Genomic DNA, 13,216 nt, shown 5'->3' on the forward strand with positions numbered 1-13,216 from the left:
GCTTAGTAAATCAGGATTTCTCTGTATCTTTAGACTAAATCATTTGAAAGACTTCCTAGTCTTAGAGCAGCTGCTTGAAAAAATCAAGCGGGTATGTTGCAAATCCCTGTCAACGCCGGTTTAGGTCACAATTACATAAACAGCTGGAAAGTGGCACAAATATCTGCAGCATAAAGGAAAGATAAACATGCTAGTTTGCTAAGAGTAAACACTGATAAGGAAGTTTGAATTCGAACACCCTCAGCTGCTGCGTTGTGAGGAACACAAGCTTTTGTCGTGGGCTGCACTGATTTACGCTTTCCTTCAGTTGATGTTTGAGCCCTGATCTTCACACTCCCGTAACAAAATCAGGTTTGCAGAAACACAAATGAAATACTTGTGCATAATAGGGATGAATTTGTGACTTTGCATCGCAGTAGCAATAGCTTTGGGTGGCTCCGGGCCAAAGCTGGCCTAAATTTTTTCCCAGTTGTAACTCCTTGCAGGCTGGGTATGGCAAGTGTGCAAGTGCACTTTGAGCTGTGCTGTTGCAGGGGAGGACGTGCCCCTGCTGCACAGAGCTGCTGTTAATTCCTGCTCTTTAAAAGCTTTGACGAAAATGTTGTGTTTTTTTTTTCTCGTTTAGATTGTGACAAAATCTTACCTCTAAATGGAGGGTAAAATGAAAATTTGGAGGTATAGGTCCTTGGAAGCTGCTCCACACATTCTGAAGCGTCTGTGAAAAAGGGCATATTCCTGCACCATTTCTGAGAGATCCCTCGAGTAGCAGAGGCTCCTGAGAACTTCTCCTAAAGTAAATTGAGGGGTAAGATTCTTTACAACAAACAAACAAACAAAAAAACCAACCCGCCTCTCAGGAGAAGTTTTGAGTAACTCCAAAAACGTAGAGAAATAAAACGATTCTCAAAAAATCAATAAAATGAACATGCAGATATTTTATGTACAAACTTCAAAGCGTAATCACTTCTCCTTCTCCCTACCCCCACACCAGGGAGGAGGTAGCTGGTAAGTCTCATGCCTGAAATCCCATGGAAATTATTAGTAATATAACACTGCATAAAATGTATTACAGGAGTTTAGTTAAAAGAAATACCCTTTAAAAAATTGATAGACTGATTCTCTGTGGGCAGATTCCAGACTTAAAGAGGACTTTTTTTGAGCATAACCCAGCTTTTTTCGGTAGTTTGTAGCTTGATAATGCCATACTCACACTCCTGGGTTTGCTGTCATTACAGCTGCAATGGTTCTTTTGAGCTGTGATGAACTGGCAGAAGTTTGGAGAAAAGTCTTTGGCCCGTTTTGCCCCTCTGGGATTGCTTGTGCCCTGTCCAAAAGCAGTTTTTAGTTGTGAACACCTGCAGAGGAGGCAAGGTAATAAGCGTGCTGATTCACTGGTGCCCAATATAGCCTAGTGGTGTTGCCGTGTGAATACCGGTGGTGAATACCTAGGACTGTTTGGGCATGCCAGCAGTTTTAGGGAGGGTGAACAGAAGTTTTTTTCCTGAGCATTGACAGTAATTGCTGCATCTCTAAGCTGTGGATCAAATGCCTCATATAATCTTATAAGTCATCTGTCCCGGTAATTTGCAGTGCACATCAACACCTAGCGTCCCACAACAGCATAGAATGAAGGGTTGTGGTTCATGTGCAAAAAAAATAAGGGGGGGGGGGGGGGCTGCACATATCCAAGAGACATTTTTTCAGCTTTATAAAAAGCAGTAATATTTGAATAGTAAAATCATTTCTTCCCCAGATGATAGGCCAAATGCACAAGAATCAAAGCAAAAGATTTTGGTTTTTATCCCTTCTGCAGCTTGAAAAGAGTTACACACAAAGTAAAGGACACTGGAAACAGTATTTCTCAGGAAGATTTTAATTCCAGTTCTAACTAGTGTACTTGGTGTATTTTTAACTCCTCCTGTGGTCTTAAACCTATCTGCTCACCTCTCGTCTGTTCCCACTTTCCTCAGAGCCCTGGAATTGGCAGCTGCGTTTAGGAAGAAAGCTGTAATGCAAGTCCAAACTTTTCTTGTGAATATGTGCATGTGATGATTTGCTAGCTGTACTGTAAACATACTCGATGGTTTAAATGTAGGTGCCGACCCTCATTCAACTCACTGATAATTATCTTTTTCTTTAACCCAGAATAATTGGACATACTTATGATATTATCTACATATTTGACTTTCTTAAAATGACTTTGTCAGAAACTTTTTAGTATGATATGGTTTTACTTTTTTCCTCTTTCTTGCTCTACCTTTCAGTTTCTTTCTGTATTTCATCCCGTGCAGAGAGTCTGTGTTTGAGACCTTGTTCCTGTGAGTTTGGTTAAAGCTCTGTAAGTACACTTGGTGTATTCTAATGTGAGCGGAATTGCCTAAATAGATTTCATTCTGCATTAGCCCTTTAGAAGAGCTGATCTGAAGTTGTGTGTAAGAGTTTCCAGAAATGAGATTTGGATTTTTAGTTGGATTTGATTCATATTTGTTTCATTTTTGTAAAGCTTATCTTTCCTTTTATGGGTTAAACATTTGTGTTTGTGTATGGGTAGACAGTATTCGTTTTAGTTTTCTTTCAAAAGCAGGGCTCTATCTGGCACGTAGTCTCACAGGCAGATGAAATGATGAGGAATATATGGTGATGTCAAGAAGAATAGATGATAAAATTATTAAATTATGTTGCATTGTCTAATCTGATCACACAGCTTTCCTGTTACAAGTGACAAACTAATATGCCATCAAACTTGACAGCTCTCTTAGTTTATTGTAGAAATTTGACACAAACTGTCGTTCATGTGCTCTAGAAGTGATGTGTTTCAGATAACAGGAAATACATTCCTGTGGCACCTTATAAAACTGCTCAGTTGGCTGAGTGTTACATGAAAGGAAGCTTGGAGTCCAGTTCATAATAAAAAATCTGGGTTAGACTGAATACGTGCTCTGGTCCTCTGGCTTTCCTTGCATAGGGGTTGGTGGAATCATTATTTCAGAATTAATGATTTGGTTAGAAGAGACTCTGAAAGTACATCTGGCGTTGTTCCTGAAAATAGTGTGGTGGTGCCAAGCCTTGTGGTGGCTTTGTAATGGGGCTGATGAACACGTGGCCGTTAGCTGGCTGCCACTGGTCACATCTTGGAAATCAACTTCTCTCCAGAGGCTAAGTGGTTTGCCATTACGCTGACCCACTGCTCCACTGAGATAATACCAATCAGCTGAGAACATCCTGACTTCATAAAATGCATCCAAGGCAAATTGCTCAGACTAGAGTGAACTTGAAGCTGCTTTTTTTGTGCAGTTTCTGATGATGGAAGATAGGACTATATGTTACATATACACACAGAATTTTGCATCTCATTGGCTGTCTTGACACGATGGTCTGTCTGTTGTGGCTGTCTCACTGGTGGAGAATGCACTCAGACCAGACTTGTTCCGATAAAACATTTATTCCACGCGCTGGTAATCTGCCTGCACCATTCTGTAAAAGGCAAATCATTGTAAGCCAGGTAGAAGAATAAAGAGGGTCTGTGTTCTGTTTTACTCTGGGCAGTTCTCAAGTGCAGTTCTAAGAAAAACTGATAGTGAGCAGTTTTGTATTGATAAGGGGTTTCTCTCCCTTTCTAAGGTTAAACGCCAATCTGTACACAGAATTCCAAAAGGACTAGAGGTTATCTTCCCAAATTCTCCTTTGGGAAGATGGCTTCTCTCCCTTGGATGAACTTAACTGCTTTATTTCCATCTGTTTGCTCTCTGGTGCATTGTCAGAAGATGATCTGATATTTAAAATTTCTTGCCTCTATACTATTCTGCTCATATTAAAATCTTGCCAAAAGTGCTGATCCAGATTAGCAAGAACACGATATATCCATGAAGTATCAGGCATGATAAAAATTAGTTTTAACACATAGGATCAGGGCCATTAAGATTGCAAACTAATTAGAGACCGAATTAGCCTTGAATTACGACCGATTTTCATATCTTCTTGAGATGGAAAGACAAATATGTAGTAATAACCAAAGAGACGGCTTTTAAAACTTTTAAAATTCTCCAAGAAGGAGAAGAGCTGGAGTAAGATGAGGTTGCCTTTGTCTTGTTTTCCTCTTCAAAATATATCATTTATCCAGTGTTCTTGGAATTTAGCCTTAGTTTTCTCTGGGTGTTTCAGGGAAGAGAGACACTGCTAAATGATCATTCTTGACAAGGTGATGATAACACTTAGGTATCTAAGTTGTTTTATGGAGCTTACTGGCACCCCACAATTACGCTGTTGCCTTCCAGCCACTGCACACTCGTGTACACTGTATTTTAAGACTTTTTTTTCTGAGGAGTGCATTAAGAGTGTTTTAGTTACAGGCATCAGAAGATGTGTTAGGTGAAAGTTTAGAATTTTTTCTTTAAGGTTTACTGTTGTATTAAACCATTACAACTTATCTAAGTTCTCCTAAAACTCTTTAAAACCTCTGGATGGGTTGATTCGATTTCTTTCCTGTGGAAGAAGCATCTCTCAGATTGCAGCCTTCACGTTGGGTCAGAAGAGTTAAGTGCGTATCGTTGCCTTTGATCCATTTGCCTGGAGATAAATCCTCAGTATTGGATGGTCTGTGTGGGGGTGTGTGCTTTTCTTCAAAAAACGTTTTAACCTTCAATCAGTAGGGGCAATCAATGAATGTCCGTAGGCAACCTATAGAAGACAGGACAGTGTCTTTGTTACTCTAAAAACTAAGTTTTTAGAACAGCTAGAGTGCATTTGAGTCTGTATGTGTAACAACCAATTCTGTCATTTTTGAGTCAATTTTTAAGGCTGTTTGAGCTCAAGTTGAGTCAAGCACATGCTAATTTTGTCCTTATTCAGAAAAGTGCTTACATTGACCATATGCTTAAATATCATCAGCTGCTGAATTAAACTCAAATCCCTCAGGTGTTCTTCTGGTTTGCTTTTATTGCAGCCTCTGTACCTCCTAACAGGAGGTTGGTTTAGGATTGTCTTCGGTGGCATAATAATTTTATGAGGAGAGCAGAAACCTGTAAGTATATCATACAGTAGCATTTTGAGCTTTAGGGAAGACAGGGAACTTGGTCTGTAGCTCTCTTCTTCGTGTAGTGACTTAATTACTGGCGAAAACATCTGATGACTGTACAGTTTAATAGTGAAGTTTTAAAGAGCACCATAAAGATCTGTTCCTTCTTTCTAAAGGTATCACTTGCTGTAGTCTTTCTCAAATACTTATGCAACTATTTTTTGGAAGATCCAAAGGTTTAAACTGTAGTTGAAAGCCCTTTCTGAATTTGTTGCACTTTTAAAAAACCTATCATGTAAATGCTTTGTTTTCCTCAGATCTGTGCAAATTCTACATGTTAGTAATAAATTACTTCTTTTATTTTTTTTTTCCTTGAAACATCCATTTCCTTTGCCTTGGAGCTTAAATGTGAGAAGAGAAAGGAAACCAGAATATTAATTTCGTTAGCATAGCCAAATACAAGATTAAGGTGCAGAAAGCTAAGTGCCAACAGCTGCTGACTATGACAAGGGGTACTTGGTGAATGCCGTTTTAATGATGTTAAAGTTAGAAAATATGCTGATGAGTATCTTGAGCAAGATTAATTTATATAACTTGTTATAACTTTCAAGAGGGCTTGAGATTTATATCTAATAAATATTGATGGCTTGTAACTGAGTTTGTTGTGCAGATAAGTGCCATCTGACTATTATTGTCAAGCTTGTTTTAACCTTCAGAGATAACTTTTTAGGAGAGAAACATACTGCAAAAGCTATCTGGCAGAAAGTCAAGAGTTGGAGTCTGTTGGTCTACTTAAAAATGTTACTCATAGTGAAAGAGATTGACAGTGGTGTTTTTTTAAATATCTAACTCATTAGCTATTGTTCCACCCAGCAAAGCACTTCAGTGAATGCTTAATCCTGAAGCAGTCCCTTAACTTCAGGGAATACCACTGGCAGTAGATGCTTCTGGATTCTTTACCCAGAGTCATCTGGAATGCTGCGTAGACCTTCTGTTTAAATTAACCAGCCTGCCTTTGGAGCTCACAGCCTGTTTACCAAATGTATGTTGTGCTTTAAGCACAGAAACACATGCTGGTGCTGCCTTATCCCAAAATGCCGTAACGTAGCATTCATAGACATTTCTGGGAGAGCTCAACTCTTTTGAGAAAAATATACTTCAATATACGTTACTGCAGTACGGGTGCAAAGAGGAGTGCCATGCGAAGGGAAGCACTGCGGGCAGCACAAGGAGGCGTGTGCCTGGCCCTTCTGCAGGAGCTGTTGCAAGGCACGCTGGCTGTGTCTCCACTTCATTCCTGTACCTCTCTTCAAGAAAGACACAGTGTGAATGGAAGACTTTGTAAAATTATGACTTGACCTGCTTTCGTTAATGATAATTAATGTGTAATCATGATGAGACGTTCCATGAAGTATTTTCTGATTTGTTCATTGCAACTTCGGATGAGCATTTCCACCACGTTAATTCCAAGTTTTTGTGGTTTTCTTAAAGCCATGAATGTCAGGGCACCTTACTTGCTCTTTAAAGGAGTGGTATAGGAAAAGAAAAATCAGGTCTCTGGAAACTATCGATCTGATGCAGCCAGCACTTACGATATGGGTTCCACTGAAGTCATTGTCAGAAATGTGATTGACTCCAGTACAGCAGGGATTTTGCTTGTGCTCTGATGTGTAAATTTAAGTGCCTGTGTAGTCAACAGTGTCAGCAGAGTTTCCTTGCAAATAAAATAAAGCTTGTTTGCGTCATCAGGTGTTAAACCATGTTTTCAATTATATATATATATATATATATATATTTTTTTTTCGTCAGGAACATTTTCTTCACTTTAAAGCAAATTGTTTCAGATTGATGGTGAAAAGCTAATAGCACTGGGAAAGGATGGTTAAGGTTCTGAGTACTTATTTATTACCGGGCTTACATTTTGAAAACTGCAAATTTGAAAAATAGTGTTTTAGGGTTGCTAGTCCTGTTATCTTCTGGCTGGTATGCTGGCCTTTCTGGATTCATGGCTGTAATTTTAGGTTGCGTATAGAAGCTGTGCTTTGGCTTTAGGATGCTTACAGTGTGATGCTGATAGTTATGACCTTGCTTTTTCTTTGGCATAGGTGAGGATTTCAGGCTTGAAACAGCTTAGAATAAACAGCTGAAATGCTGATTTTCTCTTTAAGTGTGACTAAAATCTGCTTTTGTATTTTGAGCGTGAAATGGAAAGGAAGAACCTAGGAGTTGTGAATAAGAACTCAATTCCTTAAGTCTTCTCTATTTTAACCAGCCTAATGTTTCCAGTACCTGGTTAGGATCTCTTGATTACTACAATTACATAAAATAACAAAGCTCAAGTCCTTTGGGGAAACCCAAGGCAATTTCCAGTGGTGTTTGTGGATGGACTAATTATTTTAATACGTTTGGAGGAATGCCGTTTTTTTTTTTTTTAAACTTGAGCATCACTGTAAACAAAAACTTAATTGGCTGTAATTTGTTGGATAGTTAGGTGTTCAGGAAATGGACAGCAGAGCTCTGTTGGATAGAAGTTCTCTGCTTTTTATTTGCGTTTTGGGCATTCTCCCAGAGTGTTGCTGAGTTTCAACTCTTGAAGACTTGGTCAAGGAAATAGTCTGTACGGATTCTAATTTTGAATTAAAAATAGTAATAAAAAAGAGGGAGGAGGGGGAGAGAGTCCTAAGGGCTTGAAAACAATTTTGGAGGAGTGGATCCTTCTGAGACGTATCAATGCTTACTGTCCGTTTGCACAGCTAGGGTCTTAAGTAGAGATAGCTTATGAGGCCTCAGAACCAATGGATTAATGTACACCTGTTAGCATTTGAGGTGCTGGGAGGTGAGAGGAAAAAAAGGTGCTATTGATTTTACTGGGTTATTTCCAGTATTTTTTTTTCCTGTGTATATGAACAAAACTTGATAATTAACTTACTGCTGATAATTCCTCAAAAAAATGATCTTATAGGCTAACATTGGTGCTGGAATGAGTGAAAAGACCTGTTTTTTTCTTGTTTATTTTTTTATAAATCCAGAAGACCCACATACTGGAACACACATAGACGCAGCATCCCTGTATTCATAATGCAGCGACACCTGATATAGTACATTAAATCATTACACTTGTGTGCTTTTATCACTGCATGGGATCTTTGTCTTAGCCTTTGGACCTTGGATTTTGTGCTAGGGCCTTTAAGAAACAGCCAAAGCTAAAATACAAAAAATAACAGCAATCTGATAATGTAAATCCACTGGTGGTAACAGGAGCGAGGATGCCAGCTGGTAGTAGGGTGTCTTGTCAGCACTTTTAATCTTTTACTGAGGAAGGTCATCTAAGGAAGAAGTAAAAATGTTTTGATAAAACGAGGCTGAGGACCTGCGAGAGAGCTTTATTTTTAAAAGTCAAAGGTAGGTGTCAGCAAAACTTGTCCTGGCTCTGTTAGCTCAATTTTTAGCAGATTTGAGTGTAGAACTAGTACATGACCACACACCAGGCTGGCAATGTTGTGTCAATTTTTAGAAGAAAAAAATGGGATTTGGTTGTCTACAATTTGACTTCCTTTTATTTATCTGAAAGTGTTTTTGTCTGAACCCTCCAAGCAAAACTGTGCCTCCATCTGCCAGAAGATTCCTGTGCCATTTAGGCAAGTCCCTACAAGTGTTTTTTGGGTGAGTTTTGGTTGAAGTTCAGGTATTTGCACTGTGTAAGCTCAAAAGGCAATTTGAGTGTGAACCCATCCATACCTTAAACAAGAAAAAAATAAAAAACTGTAACCACAACTTGACACAGCTCCAGTCATTACCTACTGCTCATCAGCTCTAATCTGTGTGTAGCAGCTTGTTTCCTCTCCTCTCTTGAGGTTAAAGTTGCATCAAGGAGGGAATGTGTTAGCGTGTGAGATCAGAAGGCTTCCAGAGATCTGCTCGGCAGAGCTGCTGGCGTGGAAAGGCTCGCAGTTTGGGCCCGGGGCAGCCAGCCCAAACGTGGGTACAGGGACTAAAATGGCTTTGTTTGGGTTCTTCTTCCTACTTTGCTGATCCATAAATTACTGTCTGTTCATTTGGGGAGATAAAAACTGACAGGAGAATGGGCTCTGCTGCATCAAGGCCTCTCCCTTTGCCAGCTCTGCACAGACCTGGGTCAGGAAAGCTGTGAGGAAGTGCACGGGCGGTTGTGGCCAAAGGTCCAAAGTGCAGACACGCTGTTGCTGTTAGACAACAGCAGTGGCACATGTGGAAGCAAGCACAGCCTTCACAGCACTCGTGAGCGGTGAATAGAGCTGAAAAGCTGGAGAGTGGGTCTGTCTGCTGAGAAGTGATTGGCAGGGCTTGAACATAACTCATTACAGAAGCAGCAGAAGATTGGGAAACGTTCGTTTATGCCAATTGAAATTGCTCTGGTCCCTGGAGACTTGGCAGTGTGATTCACCACTATGAAATATTCAGGTTTTAATCATCTTTGCCTAGTGCAAAAACTGTAACTTGGCTGTTTCTGCGATGTTGAGCTTTCTTCTGCATAAACAAGCCTCAATGTATATGATAGGTACATGTCAATATATACAAAGTATAGCTGCTTCTTTAGCTTTTAAAAATGTGTGTATATACATATTTATATACATACGCGTATGTATATGTATATATACACACACACAGATATATATATTTGTGCATGCACACTTGTATTCATTTGTCTGCAGACTTGAGGTTTGTGGAAGAAAGGACCTGTCTGCTAGGCATGGTTCCTGTGTTTTGCCCAGCAGGGCACAGAGCTGAACAGCAGGTATGTGATCAAATGAGCCGTGGGTCATCAGAGAGGACTCTCTCTCTGGTTATATATCTTACACAGTTACCTAAATTTGTTGTCTGAATTGCTCTCATGCTTTATTTGAAATACTAAGTTCAGGTCTAGTTAGCCTGCCAACCTCTGCTGGATCCGAAGGTGGATTTCTGTGAATGCTGATGTTTTCAGTTTGTGTTTGCACGACTGTTCCTCGTTGCCAGGCTTAGTGCTGCAGAATAGCCCACGCTTACAGATCCCCCTTCTCCTAGGACTGTCTTCTAGGAACCCCAAGCACCGGTTCCTTTCTGAACGTGGCTGTCCGGACAGCTTGGAGTCGGCGTGCTTCCTGTTACATAGCAGAGCTGTCCCTCGGTGACTATAGGGTGAGGCTCTCTGCCACCCGATGGCTGCATGGCCCCAGTTACCCTGCATCCTTGTGGCCCTGCCACATGCTCTGTGCCCCCCCCAGCTCTGCCCTGACCTATTCAGGATGGTGTGATGCGGTGTGGTGTGCCTGCTGGCCCCACGCCTTGTGTATGGCTTCGGCTGCTTGCTGCAGCTCCGCTGAGAATTACTGAGTAGTTGCAGTGGGACTTGGAGTGACCGTGTTCTGGAGAGGAAAGCACACTTGTGTCCTTTATGCTTTTTGAAGAGTTGTAAGCAAGGGCTTGTAAAATAGCTTTCAAATGGCATTTTTAACTGGCTCTTAATGGATGCTAAAGGCCCTCTGGCCTGCTTGACCACCTGAAGGTTTCTGTTTTAATGACGCTGGAGGAAGTACATGTGTGGGAGACATGGGCCTTATGAAGCAAACCAGAACTAAAATCTTTTTTAAAAAACGAACTTAAATCTTTTTGTTCCCCTCCCTTAAGAACCTAAGAGATGTGTGCTTTTAGTTTGTTTTTATGAAGGCTTTGACACTCTGCTTTCCCCACGTATACTGTCAGAGCACCACAATTCACTTCTCTTAAGAACCCCTGCACTCACCCTGAAAGATAAGAATAAAAGGAAGAAGTAAGATCGCCATTGTTATTAATGCACAAGTTCTGTGTGTATGTGAGAGGGAGAAAGGCCTGTATTTCACTCTAAAACGAGTTACTCCTACTTCAATCCCTGTCCCCCATCTTCATGTTAAGGCCTATTTTGCACAGCTGAAGTGTGAAGTAACAAACAGATGATGTTAGACCTAAGCTGTTTATGCATATGCGTGTGTTTTTCTTAACAGGATCTCATTTAAAAGGTGGATTTTGTGTTTTGGCATTTGGGAAGAAACCTAAGGTCTGTTTTAAATCCCGGGTAAAATTGATTTTCCAAAACAGCAGTGTCCGAGGTGTCTGTGTTGGGCCATAAAGCCTCAGTCTTGCTTGCTGCAGCAGGAAGGATTCAAATGCTTTCAGATTTTTCTTACAAGGTTTTAGCTTGTTGATTAGTATTGATTGCTGAAGGAATTGGCCACTTGAGTAGATGCTGAATCAAATAATCCCCTCAGTTCTTGCCTTGCAAATCCATTGTCATGGAACAAGCTGCTGAGAAGCTTTGCATAGGTGCCACAGTCAGATGGAAAATTCTCTCACAGTCCCCTTGGTAAAAATTGCACTCTATTATTTTTTCGAGTTCTATTGACAAGTGATATTTGTGCATAAATTTTTAGAGTAATGGTTTGTAATTGCAGCTAATAGAGTAACAACAAAAGGCCACAAGTAGTAGCTTTTTGATACGTCTTAGTGATACAGACATAGGGAGATTTGGCTTTCTAAAACATACAGATCCTTTTGACGGGTGATTCTCCTCATGTCCTTGTTGAAAAACTCTCTACCACTGATTCAGTTCTCCTTATACATGTCCGGTATAAATGGAGCTCCTGTGGTTAATGCAACTTTTAATTTTGTATTCTAAACTGGTCCCTGAGGTATTGGGGGTGAAATCATTGACTGTCCTTGTCCCACCAGCTGAAGAGCTTGGCAGCAGTATGTGGTGCATGAGAGGTATGTCAAGATGCTGCCCGGGGAAGCACAGAGCAGGTGATACCATGGAAAAAAGCCTTGGGTTTTGTTTGCAAATTTCAGAGAAATGCAGTGGGTTTATTCTGCGTTAATTGGAATTCTTAGCGTATAAACTCAGGCCGATATTTGTAAGAGATTAGTGCTGACATGTGAAAGTAGGGATGAACCAAACTGGAGATGCGGGATCAGCCATGTAAGCCTTGTTTCTGCTAATTGTCTTGTACAAAGCCCAGGGAAGTCAAGCGATTCCTACTGTGCTGCTATTTACAGACTCGGACCCTGTCTGAAAGATGGTTACCTGTTAGGCGTGGACACTTCAGGGTCTGACTGCTCTGCTGGTTGTTTCTGTCCTTGATCCTGAGTTTCCCCTTTCTCCTACTGCATTTTCTGTTACTGTTCATGAAAAATGCTCAGCTGAGCTCTTACTGAAATCCTAGCTGTGTGCTTCGTACTAGCTATAGCTGTAGTAGTTGTGAAAATATTGTTTTATTTCATAATTTCAAAAGATCGGTTATTAAGTACTTCTCACTCAACTTACTCTATCTAAAATCTGTGAACTGTTCCAAATCGTTTGATTAGAGGAGAAAATTATTTACATGGGACATAGAAGCTGTGGGGAAAAACGTCTAAGCTTGGGAGAAAAATGTAGATAGTGTAAGTCATGAATTGCATCATGTTGTGGCAGGCATCCGCATAGTGCGGTTAGACTGGTAGGTGTAGGTCATACTGGTGTGTAGGAATAGCAGAGCTGTCAGTAGCGAGAGAGTTGTGCAGGAAAAGGTCCTTGTAAAGGATCCTTTGTAGGTAGTCATTTCGCCCTCTGCTTTGGTTTCTGATAAATTCCAGAGGCTGAATGTCTTTTAACTAGCCATTAGCTCTTGGATCAGGGATCAGTGTCCAGAGGAAACGTGTTGAGAGCTGTTTGTGACCCTCCAAGCTTCAGGACAAGCAAATGATCTGGAGGTGGGAAATATAGGTATGATAATAATAATACAGATACATACACATACATGCAGATTTTGACTCACTGATTCTTCCTTCTACTCTGGGAGACTAAAGTTCAAAGTGTCAGCCACTGACCACTGATCTGGAGAAGCCTATCTCAAAGAAAAAAAGGCATCAGAATTAGAGATCAGAACAAGGGAATTCCTAATCATTTCTTCCTAAACTTTAAAGAAAACATCAGAATTAGTTAAAAAGTAGGTTATTACAAAATAATATGAAGTATCAATACAATAAGTAGATTAATACCTGTAGTGTAGAAAATGAAGAATTATGATGTTGCTAGCACTGCCTTTGAGCATGGTCAATGAACAAGTTTTAACTAATTGCTTAATGCCTTCCATTTTTGAGGTCTCTGAGCTTGCTAGACACTTGGGAAGATGAGCAAATCTGAAAATAATTGAAATTGCTTTCCTGAAACAT

At 40.3% G+C, this 13,216-nt stretch overlaps 1 protein-coding gene across 19 annotated transcripts in view; it reads left to right on the forward strand.

Annotated features, from left to right (window-relative positions):
* ZMIZ1 (zinc finger MIZ-type containing 1) overlaps positions 1 to 13,216 on the forward strand; it is a 353,245-nt gene that overhangs the window by 32,687 nt on the left and 307,342 nt on the right. The window contains exon 1 of one of the 19 annotated variants that reach the window (XM_083843110.1): positions 626 to 805. The exons of the other annotated variants lie outside the window; for them this stretch is intronic. The gene's annotated coding sequence lies outside the window, so the exon portion shown is untranslated. Of the gene's footprint in view, positions 1 to 625; positions 806 to 13,216 lie in introns of those variants that run through there. 19 annotated transcript variants of the gene reach the window in all.

The sequence above is a fragment of the Anser anser genome (assembly GCF_964211835.1).
Source record: "Anser anser genome assembly, chromosome: 7".
Taxonomy (NCBI): domain Eukaryota; kingdom Metazoa; phylum Chordata; class Aves; order Anseriformes; family Anatidae; genus Anser; species Anser anser.